Genomic DNA, 12,492 nt, shown 5'->3' with positions numbered 1-12,492 from the left:
TAATCATCCACACATTGTCATTCAGTCATTCTACAGATCAACTCCAGAAAGATGACCAGAGTTCTGATCTAGGATCAGGTCCAGTATTTATAAAGATGACCAGAGTTCTGATCTAGGATCAGGTCCAGTATTCATAAAGATGACCAGAGTTCTGATCTAGGATCAGGTCCAGTATTCATAAAGATGACCAGAGTTCTGATCTAGGATCAGGTCCAGTATTCATAAAGATGACCAGAGTTCTGATCTAGGATCAGGTCCAGTATTCATAAAGATGACCAGAGTTCTGATCTAGGATCAGGTCCAGTATTCATAAAGATGACCAGAGTTCTGATCTAGGATCAGGTCCAGTATTCATAAAGATGACCAGAGTTCTGATCTAGGATCAGGTCCAGTATTCATAAAGATGACCAGAGTAGGAGTTCTGATCTAGGATCAGGTCCAGTATTCATAAAGATGACCAGAGTAGGAGTTCTGATCTAGGATCAGGTCCAGTATTCATAAAGATGATCAGAGTTCTTATCTAGGATCAGGTCCAGTATTCATAAAGATGATCAGAGTTCTGATCTAGGATCAGGTCCAGTATTCATAAAGATGATCAGAGTTCTGATCTAGGATCAGGTCCAGTATTCATAAAGATGATCAGAGTTCTGATCTAGGATCAGGTCCAGTATTCATAAAGATGATCAGAGTTCTGATCTAGGATCAGGTCTGGAATCTGTAGTCCCATTCTGGAACGTTTGGAGGCAGATTCTGGAACTCTTACCGGAAATCTATCTCTGCCAGAGTGTCCAGGAGTTCCGTCCTGACCAGCCAATAGGAACAGTCCTTTAAGGTCAGCAGGTCAACCAGGAGATGCAGACCCAACTCACTCAGAGTGCTGCTACAAAGAGTCATGATGCAATGCTGCAACACACACACACACACGTTAATACACAAGCGCGCACACACACACACACACACACACACACACACACACACACACTCTCTCTCCGTGTCTTACCCTGACTGCAGAGCAGGCCATCTTACAGGTGACAGAGGACTCGTCCTTTAAAGTGTTCTGAAGTACAGGAACTAGATCCACCAGGGACAATGGGTTACCTAGTGGAGAGGAGAGAGGAAGGAGAGGGGGAGGAGAGAGAGGAGAGGGGGGGGAGGAGGAGAAGGGGAGGGGGGGGAGGGGAGGAGAGAGGGAGGAGAGAGGAGAGAGGGAGGAGAGAGGAGAGAGGGAGGAGAGAGAGAGGAGAGGGGGAGGAGAGAGGGAGGGGAGGAGAGAGGGAGGAGAGAGAGAGAGGGAGATGGAGGGGAGGAGAGGGGGAGGGGAGATGGAGGGGAGGAGAGAGGAGGAGAGGGGGAGGAAGAGGGGGAGAGGAGAGGAGGGGGAGAGAGGGAGGAGAGGGGAAGAAGAGGGAGGAGAGAGGGAGGGAGGAGGGGAAGAAGAGGGAGGAGAGGGGAAGAAGAGGGAGGAGAGAGGAGAGAGAGGGAGAGAGGAGGGAGGAGAGAGGAGGAGGGGGAGGGAGGAGAGGGAGGAGAGCGGGAGGAGAGGGGGAGGAGAGGGAGGAGAGAGAGGAGAGGGAGAGGAGAGATGGAGGGGAGGAGGAGATGGAGGGGAGGAGAGGGGGAGGGGGAGGAGAGGGGGAGGGGAGGAGAGAGGGAGGAGAGGGGAAGAAGAGGGAGGAGAGAGGAGACAGGGAGGAGAGAGAGGAGAGGGAGAGGGGAGGGGAGGGGAGAGGGAGGAGAGGGGAGAAGAGGGACGAGAAAGAGGAGAGGGAGAGGAGAGAGAGGAGAGGGAGAGGAGAGAGAGGGAGAGGGAGAGGAGAGAGAGGAGAGGAGGAGTGGAGAGAGAGGGAGAGGGGGAGGAGAGGAAGGGGAGAGAGGAGGAGAGGGGGAGGAGAGGGGGAGGAGAGGGGGAGGAGAGAGGGAGGAGAGGGGGAGGGGGAGGAGAGAGAGAGGAGGGGAGGGGGAGAGAGGGAGGAGAGGGGGAGGGGAGGAGAGGGGGAGGGAGGAGAGAGGAGAGAGGGAGGAGAGGGGGAGAAGAGGGAGGAGAGAGAGAGGAGAGAGGAGAGGGGGAGGAGAGAGAGGAGAGGGAGAGGAGAAGGAGGAGAGGGAGAGGAGAAGGAGAGGGGAGAGAGAGGGGAGAGAGGAGGGAGAGGGGGAGGAAGGAGAGGGGGAGGAGAGGAAGGACAGGGGGAAGGAGAGGGGGAGGAGAGGAAGGACAGGGGGAGGAGAGAGGAAGGAGGAGAGCGAGATGGAGAGGGGGAGGAGAGAGAGAGAGAAGGAGAGGGGGAGAGGAAGGAGAGGGGAGGGGGAGAGGGGAGAGGGGTAGAGGGGGGTAGAGGGGGGAGGAGAGGGAGAGGAGGAGAGAGAGGAGACCAAAGCAACCATTTATCCAGGACATGTGACTGATAGAGATAATAAATGATCGTTGACTAGAGGAATGTGATGATGGACATGATGCTGATAGTGACTGGTGTGAACTGGACGATCCACAGCTACAGTGGAGTTTCAGGGGAATCCTCTCTGAACGAATGAACCCCCTACCTCCTCCTACCTGTAACCCCCTCCTACCTGTAACCCCCCCCACACCTGTAACCCCCTCCTACCTGTAACCCCTCCTACCTGTAACCCCCTCCTACCTGTAACCCCCCTCCTACCTGTAACCCCCCTACCTGTAACCCCCCTCCTACCTGTAACCCCCCTCCTACCTGTAGAGGTGTGAACGCTGGTCATCCAGGTGTGTATGTTGTAACGTGTCTTGGTGAGAGCAGAGTGGATAACGGCGCCACACAACACCCCTGCTGCACCTCTGATCTGAGGGTCTCCATGAGCAACCAGACACAACACATCACTGATATACTGCTGCTCTGTAGGTAGGTAGGTAGGTAGGTAGGTAGAGAGAGAGGTAGAGAGGTAGAGAGGTAGAGAGGTAGAGAGAGAGGTAGAGAGAGAGGTAGAGAGGTAGAGAGGTAGAGAGAGAGAGAGAGAGAGAGAGAGAGAGAGAGAGAGAGAGAGAGAGAGGTGAGGGTCTCCATGACGACCAGACACAACACATCACTGATATACTGCTGCTCTGTAGAGAGAGAGCGAGAGAGAGGGGTGAGGGTCTCCATGACGACCAGACACAACACATCACTGATATACTGCTGCTCTGTAGCGAGAGACAGAGAGAGAGAGACAGAGAGAGAGAGACAGAGACAGAGACAGAGAGAGAGACAGAGACAGAGAGACAGAGAGAGAGAGAGAGAGAGAGAGAGAGAGAGAGAGACAGAGAGAGAGAGAGAGAGAGAGAGAGAGAGAGAGAGACAGAGAGAGAGAGAGAGAGAGAGAGACAGAGAGAGAGACAGAGAGAGAGACAGAGACAGAGAGAGAGAGAGAGAGAGAGAGGTGAGGGTCTCCATGAGCAACCAGTCGTACGGTGTGTGTGTGTGTGTACCTACCCTGCTGTGTCTCTCCGTCCAGTGGTTCCAGGTACAGAGAGTTGAAGAAGACTTCAGGATGAAGGGCGGCTGCTGCTCCGATACAGCTGACTGCTAGAACCTTTACACTGACACGGACCTCTTTATCAGAGACCAGCCCTGCACACACACACACACACACACACGCACACACACAGGCCAGAGACACACACAGGTCAGAGACACGCACAGGTCAGAGACAGGCACAGGTCAGAGACAGGCACAGGTCAGAGACACGCACAGGTCAGAGGCACACAGGTCAGAGACACACACAGGTCAGAGACACGCACAGGTCAGAGACACGCACAGGTCAGAGACACGCACAGGTCAGAGACACACAGGTCAGAGACACGCACAGGTCAGAGACAGGCACAGGTCAGAGACAGGCACAGGTCAGAGACAGGCACAGGTCAGAGACACACAGGTCAGAGACAAACACACACAGGTCAGAGACAGGCACACACAGGTCAGAGACAAACACACACAGGTCAGAGACAGGCACAGGTCAGAGACACACAGGTCAGAGACACACACAGGTCAGAGACAGGCACAGGTCAGAGACAGGCACAGGTCAGAGACAGGCACAGGTCAGAGACAGGCACAGGTCAGAGACACGCACAGGTCAGAAACACGCACAGGTCAGAGACAGGCACAGGTCAGAGACAGGCACAGGTCAGAGACACACACAGGTCAGAGACAGGCACAGGTCAGAGTCAACACACAGGTCAGAGACAACACACAGGTCAGAGACAACACACAGGTCAGAGACAGGCACAGGTCAGAAACACACAGGTCAGAGACACACACAGGTCAGAGACACACACAGGTCAGAGACAAACACACACAGGTCAGAGACAAACACACACAGGTCAGAGACACGCACAGGTCAGAGACAGGCACAGGTCAGAGACAGGCACAGGTCAGAGACAGGCACAGGTCAGAGACAGGCACAGGTCAGAAACACACAGGTCAGAGACAGGCACAGGTCAGAGACACGCACAGGTCAGAGACACGCACAGGTCAGAGACAGGCACAGGTCAGAGACAGGCACAGGTCAGAGACAGGCACAGGTCAGAGACACACACAGGTCAGAGACACACACAGGTCAGAGACAGGCACAGGTCAGAGACACACAGGTCAGAGACACACAGGTCAGAGACACACAGGTCAGAGACAAACACACACAGGTCACACACACACACACACAGGTCACACAAACACACACAGGTCAGAGACAAACACACACAGGTCACACACACACACACAGGTCAGAGACAAACACACACAGGTCAGAGACAAACACACACAGGTCAGAGACACACACAGGTCAGAGACACACACAGGTCAGAGACACACACAGGTCAGAGACACACAGGTCAGAGACACGCACAGGTCAGAGACACGCACAGGCCAGAGACAGGCACAGGTCAGAGACACCTCTCAGGTCAGAGACACCTCTCAGGTCAGAGACACCTCTCAGGTCAGAGACACCTCTCAGGTCAGAGACACCTCTCAGGTCAGAGACACCTCTCAGACTCGTACCATTCTTCTGTCCAGTCAGCAGGAAGGAGGCAGAGAGGAGTCGTACACAGTGAACCAGAGGCTCCGCCCCTTGGTCTGTGTAGTGGCCAATCGGACCCTTTATCCTCGATGGCTGGGGGATGAAACAACAATTAACCAATCACAACCAGTCAAAATAAGACAGACAACAACATTAGCCAATCAGAAAAGACAAATGTGAAATCTAAAGAAGCCTAAATATCTCATAATGAGTGATGGGGTTTTAAATTAGTGGGGTTTTATCTGACCTCATTAGATATTATAAATTAGTGGGGTTTTATCTGACGTCATTAGATATTATAAATTAGTGGGGTTTTATCTGACCTCATTAGATATTATAAATTAGTGGGGTTTTATCTGACGTCATTAGATATTATAAATTAGTGGGGGTTTTATCTAACGTCATTAGATATTATAAATTAGTGGGGGTTTTATCTGACGTCATTGGCAGACTATATAAGATATTATAAATTAGTGGGGGTTTTATCTGACGTCATTAGATATTATAAATTAGTGGGGGTTTTATCTGACCTCATTGGCAGACTATATAAGATATTATAGATTAGTGGGGGTTTTATCTGACCTCATTGGCAGACTATATAAGATATTATAGATTAGTGGGGGTTTTATCTGACCTCATTAGATATTATAAATTAGTGGGGGTTTTATCTGACCTCATTAGATATTATAAATTAGTGGGGGTTTTATCTGACGTCATTAGATATTATAAATTAGTGGGGGTTTTATCTGACGTCATTGGCAGACTATATAAGATATTATAGATTAGTGGGGGTTTTATCTGACCTCATTAGATATTATAAATTAGTGGGGGTTTTATCTGACGTCATTGGCAGACTATATAAGATATTATAAATTAATGGGGGTTTTATCTGACCTCATTAGATATTATAAATTAGTGGGGGTTTTATCTGACGTCATTAGATATTATAAATTAGTGGGGGTTTTATCTGACCTCATTGGCAGACTATATAAGATATTATAGATTAGTGGGGGTTTTATCTGACCTCATTAGATATTATAAATTAGTGGGGGTTTTATCTGACCTCATTAGATATTATAAATTAGTGGGGGTTTTATCTGACGTCATTAGATATTATAAATTAGTGGGGGTTTTATCTGACGTCATTGGCAGACTATATAAGATATTATAAATTAGTGGGGGTTTTACCTAACGTCATAAGATATTATAAATTAGTGGGGGTTTTATCTGACGTCATTAGCAGACTATATTAGATATTATAAACTAGTGGGGGTTTTATCTAACGTCATTGGATATTATAAATTAGTGGGGGTTTTATCTGACGTCATTGGCAGACTATATAAGATATTATAAATTAGTGGGGGTTTTATCTGACTTCATTGGCAGACTATATAAGATATTATAAATTAGTGGGGGTTTTATCTGACCTCATTGGCAGACTATATAAGATATTATAAATTAGTGGGGGTTTTATCTAACGTCATTAGATATTATAAATTAGTGGGGGTTTTACCTGACGTCATTAGATATTATAAATTAGTGGGGGTTTTACCTGACGTCATTAGATATTATAAATTAGTGGGGGTTTTACCTGACCTCATTGGCAGACTATATAAGATATTATAAATTAGTGGGGGTTTTATCTGACGTCATTAGATATTATAAATTAGTGGGGGTTTTATCTGACGTCATTAGATATTATAAATTAGTGGGGGTTTTATCTGACGTCATTAGATATTATAAATTAGTGGGGGTTTTATCTGACGTCATTGGCAGACTATATAAGATATTATAAATTAGTGGGGGTTTTATCTGACGTCATTAGATATTATAAATTAGTGGGGGTTTTACCTGACGTCATTGGCAGACTATATAAGATATTATAAATTAGTGGGGGTTTTATCTGACCTCATTAGATATTATAAATTAGTGGGGGTTTTATCTGATGTCATTGGCAGACTATATAAGATATTATAAATTAGTGGGGGTTTTATCTGACTTCATTGGCAGACTATATAAGATATTATAAATTAGTGGGGGTTTTATCTGACGTCATTAGATATTATAAATTAGTGGGGGTTTTACCTGACGTCATTGGCAGACTATATACGATATTATAAATTAGTGGGGGTTTTATCTGACTTCATTGGCAGACTATATAAGATATTATAAATTAGTGGGGGTTTTATCTGACGTCATTAGATATTATAAATTAGTGGGGGTTTTATCTGACGTCATTGGATATTATAAATTAGTGGGGGTTTTATCTGACGTCATTGGCAGACTATATAAGATATTATAAATTAGTGGGGGTTTTACCTAACGTCATAAGATATTATAAATTAGTGGGGGTTTTATCTGACGTCATTAGCAGACTATATTAGATATTATAAACTAGTGGGGGTTTTATCTAACGTCATTGGATATTATAAATTAGTGGGGGTTTTATCTGACTTCATTGGCAGACTATATAAGATATTATAAATTAGTGGGGGTTTTATCTAACGTCATTAGATATTATAAATTAGTGGGGGTTTTACCTGACGTCATTAGATATTATAAATTAGTGGGGGTTTTACCTGACGTCATTAGATATTATAAATTAGTGGGGGTTTTACCTGACCTCATTGGCAGACTATATAAGATATTATAAATTAGTGGGGGTTTTATCTGACGTCATTAGATATTATAAATTAGTGGGGGTTTTATCTGACGTCATTAGATATTATAAATTAGTGGGGGTTTTATCTGACGTCATTAGATATTATAAATTAGTGGGGGTTTTATCTGACGTCATTGGCAGACTATATAAGATATTATAAATTAGTGGGGGTTTTATCTGACTTCATTGGCAGACTATATAAGATATTATAAATTAGTGGGGGTTTTACCTAACGTCATTAGATATTATAAATTAGTGGGGGTTTTACCTGACGTCATTAGATATTATAAATTAGTGGGGGTTTTATCTAACGTCATTAGATATTATAAATTAGTGGGGGTTTTACCTGACCTCATTGGCAGACTATATAAGATATTATAAATTAGTGGGGGTTTTATCTGACGTCATTAGATATTATAAATTAGTGGGGGTTTTATCTGACGTCATTAGATATTATAGATTAGTGGGGGTTTTACCTGACGTCATTAGATATTATAAATTACTGGGGGTTTTACCTGACGTCATTAGATATTATAAATTAGTGGGGGTTTTATCTGTGTGTGTGTGTCTCTCCTTGTGTGTGTGTCCGTGTGTGTGTCTCTCCATGTGTGTGTCTCTCCATGTGTGTGTGTCTCTCCATGTGTGTGTGTCTCTCCGTGTGTGTGTGTCTCTCCGTGTGTGTGTGTGTGTGTGTCTCTCTCCATGTGTGTGTCTCTCCGTGTGTGTGTGTGTGTGTGTCTCTCTCCATGTGTGTGTCTCTCCGTGTGTGTGTGTGTCTCTGTGTGTGCGTGTGTGTGTGTGTGTGTGTGTACCTTGTTCTCCAGCTCTGTGGTCTCTGCTGGTTCCTCCTTTGGTATGAAGTGATCCACACTGCTGTCTGACGCCTGTCTGTTGTGACCTCTGCCCTCTAGGAGGTGGGGTCTACTCAGAGCTACAACACCAACAACGTCAGTGTGTGTGTACTGTATGTATGTGTCTGTAACATGTGTGTGTGTTTGTAACACGTGTGTACTGTGTGTGTGTAGCGTGTCGTACCCAGTGCTGACTGGGAGAAGGGTTCAGGGTGTGATGAAGGTACGGCTCCCTCTTCTTCCTCATCCTGTAAAGTTCCAATCTGCATCCCTGAATACAGACTCTCACTGGTGTCCAACACCTACACACACACACAGAGAGACACACACAGAGAGACACACACACAGAGAGACACACACAGAGACAGACACACACACAGAGACAGACACACACACAGAGACAGACACACACACAGAGACAGACACACACAGAGACAGACAGACACACACACAGACAGACACACACAGAGACAGACACACACACAGAGACAGACACACACACAGAGACAGACACACACACAGAGACAGACACACAGAGACAGACAGACACACACACAGAGACAGACACACACACAGAGACAGACACACACAGAGACAGACACACACAGAGACAGACACACACACAGAGACAGACACACACAGAGACAGACACACAGAGAGACACACACACAGAGAGACACACACAGAGACAGACACACACAGAGACAGACACACACAGAGACACACACAGAGACAGACACACACAGAGACACACACACACACAGAGACACACACACAGAGAGACACACACACACACACACACACACAGAGACACACACACACACACACACACACACACACACACACAGAGAGACACACACACACACACACAGAGAGACACACACACACACACACACACACAGAGAGACACACACACACACACACACACACACACACACACACACAGAGAGACACACACACACACACAGAGACACACAAACACACAGAGACACACACACACAGAGAGACACACACAGAGAGACACACACAGAGAGACACACACACACACAGAGACACACACACACACAGAGACACACACACACACAGAGACAGACACACACACACAGAGAGACACACACACACAGAGAGACACACACACACACAGAGAGACACACACACACACAGAGAGACACACACACACACAGAGACAGACACACACACACACACAGAGACAGACACACACAGAGACAGACACACACACACACACAGACAGACACACAGAGACAGAGACAGAGACACAGAGACACAGAAACAGACACACGCACAGAGAGACAGACACACACACAGAGAGACAGACACACACACAGAGAGACAGACACACACACAGAGAGACAGACACACACACAGAGAGACAGACACACACACAGAGAGACAGACACACACACAGAGAGACAGACACACACACAGAGAGACAGACACACACACAGAGAGACAGACACACACACACAGAGACAGACACACACAGAGAGAGACAGACACACACACAGAGAGAGACAGACACACACACAGAGAGACATACACACACACAGAGAGACAGACACACACACAGAGAGACAGACACACACACAGAGAGACAGACACACACACAGAGAGACAGACACACACACACAGAGACAGACACACACACACAGAGACAGACACACACAGAGAGAGACAGACACACACACAGAGAGAGACAGACACACACAGAGAGAGACAGACACACACACAGAGAGAGACAGACACACACACAGAGAGAGACAGACACACACACAGAGAGAGACAGACACACACACAGAGAGAGACAGACACACACACAGAGAGAGACAGACACACACACAGAGAGAGACAGACACACACAGAGAGAGACAGACACACAGAGAGACAGACACACACACAGAGAGACAGACACACACAGAGAGAGACAGACACACACACAGAGAGAGACAGACACACACAGAGAGAGACAGACACACACAGAGAGAGACAGACACAGAGACAGACATCAGTGACTGAGGTTCATTATTCAACACCTAACAAGTCCAGTATATTAGTTCAGCAGACAAGAACACGTCTACTGTCTTCATAGCTACTGGCAATATTACCGGGCATAACGACCGTTAACAACAGTCTACCGGGCATAACAGCCGTCTACCGGGCATAACGGCCGTCTACCGGGCATAACGACCGTTAACAACAGTCTACCGGGCATAACGGCAGTCTACCGGGCATAACGGCAGTCTACCGGGCATAACGGCAGTCTACCAGGCATAACGGCAGTCTACCGGGCATAACGACCGTTAACAACAGTCTACCGGGCATAACGGCAGTCTACCGGGCATAACGACCGTTAACAACAGTCTACCGGGCATAACGGCAGTCTACCGGGCATAACGGCCGTCTACCGGGCATAACGACCGTTAACAACAGTCTACCGGGCATAACGGCCGTCTACCGGGCATAACGACCGTTAACAACAGTCTACCGGGCATAACGGCAGTCTACCGGGCATAACGGCAGTCTACCGGGCATAACGGCAGTCTACCGGGCATAACGGCAGACTACCGGGCATAACGACAGTTAACGACAGTCTACCGGGCATAACGACAGACTACCGGGCATAACGACAGACTACCGGGCATAACGACAGACTACCGGGCATAACGACAGTCTACCGGGCATAACGACAGACTACCGGGCATAACGACAGACTACCGGGCATAACGACAGTTAACAACAGACTACCGGGCATAACGACAGACTACCGGGCATAACGACAGACTACCGGGCATAACGACAGACTACCGGGCATAACGACAGTCTACCGGGCATAACGACAGTCTACCGGGCATAACGACAGTCTACCGGGCATAATAACGTCTACAGTTAACAACAGTCTCCAGGGCATAACGACAGTCTACCGGGCATAACGACAGTCAACAACAGTCTACCGGGCATAACGACAGTCTACCGGGCATAATGACAGTCTACCGGGCATAACGACAGTCTACCGGGCATAACGACAGACTACCGGGCATAACGACAGTTAACAACAGTCTACTGGGTATAATAACAGTCTACTGGGTATAATAACAGTCTACCGGGTATAATAACAGTCTACCGGGTATAATAACACACTACTGGGTATAATAACAGTCTAATAATAACAGTCTACCGGGTATAATAACAGTCTACCAGGTATAGTAACAGTCTACCAGGTATAGTAACAGTCTACCAGGTATAATAACAGTCTACCACGTATAGTAACAGTCTACCAGGTATAGTAACAGTCTACCAGGTATAGTAACAGTCTACCAGGTATAATAACAGTCTACCAGGTATAGTAACAGTCTACCGGGTATAGTAACAGTCTACCGGGTATAGTAACAGTCTACCGGGTATAATAACAGTCTACCGGGTATAATAACAGTCTACCGGGTATAATAACAGTCTACCGGGTATAATAACAGTCTACCGGGTATAATAACAGTCTACCGGGTATAATAACAGTCTACCGGGTATAATAACAGTCTACTGGGTATAGTAACAGTCTACTGGGTATAATAACAGTCTACCGGGTATAATAACAGTCTAATAATAACAGTCTACCGGGTATAATAACAGTCTACCAGGTATAATAACAGTCTACCAGGTATAATAACAGTCTACCAGGTATAATAACAGTCTACCAGGTATAATAACAGTCTACCAGGTATAATAACAGTCTACCGGGTATAATAACAGTCTACCGGGTATAATAACAGTCTACCGGGTATAATAACAGTCTACCGGGTATAATAACAGTCTACCGGGTATAATAACAGTCTACCGGGTATAATAACAGTCTACCGGGTATAATAACAGTCTACCGGGTATAATAACAGTCTACTGGGTATAATAACAGTCTACCAGGTATAATAACAGTCTACCAGGTATAATAACAGTCTA

General features: G+C 46.7%; 1 pseudogene; it reads right to left on the bottom strand.

Moving 5' to 3' along the window:
• LOC135570712 (huntingtin-like) overlaps positions 1-12,492 on the bottom strand; it is a 98,621-nt pseudogene that overhangs the window by 52,547 nt on the left and 33,582 nt on the right.

The sequence above is a fragment of the Oncorhynchus nerka genome, unplaced genomic scaffold, assembly GCF_034236695.1.
Source record: "Oncorhynchus nerka isolate Pitt River unplaced genomic scaffold, Oner_Uvic_2.0 unplaced_scaffold_915, whole genome shotgun sequence".
Taxonomy (NCBI): Eukaryota; Metazoa; Chordata; class Actinopteri; order Salmoniformes; family Salmonidae; genus Oncorhynchus; species Oncorhynchus nerka.
This window is presented reverse-complemented; position numbering and strand designations above follow the sequence as displayed.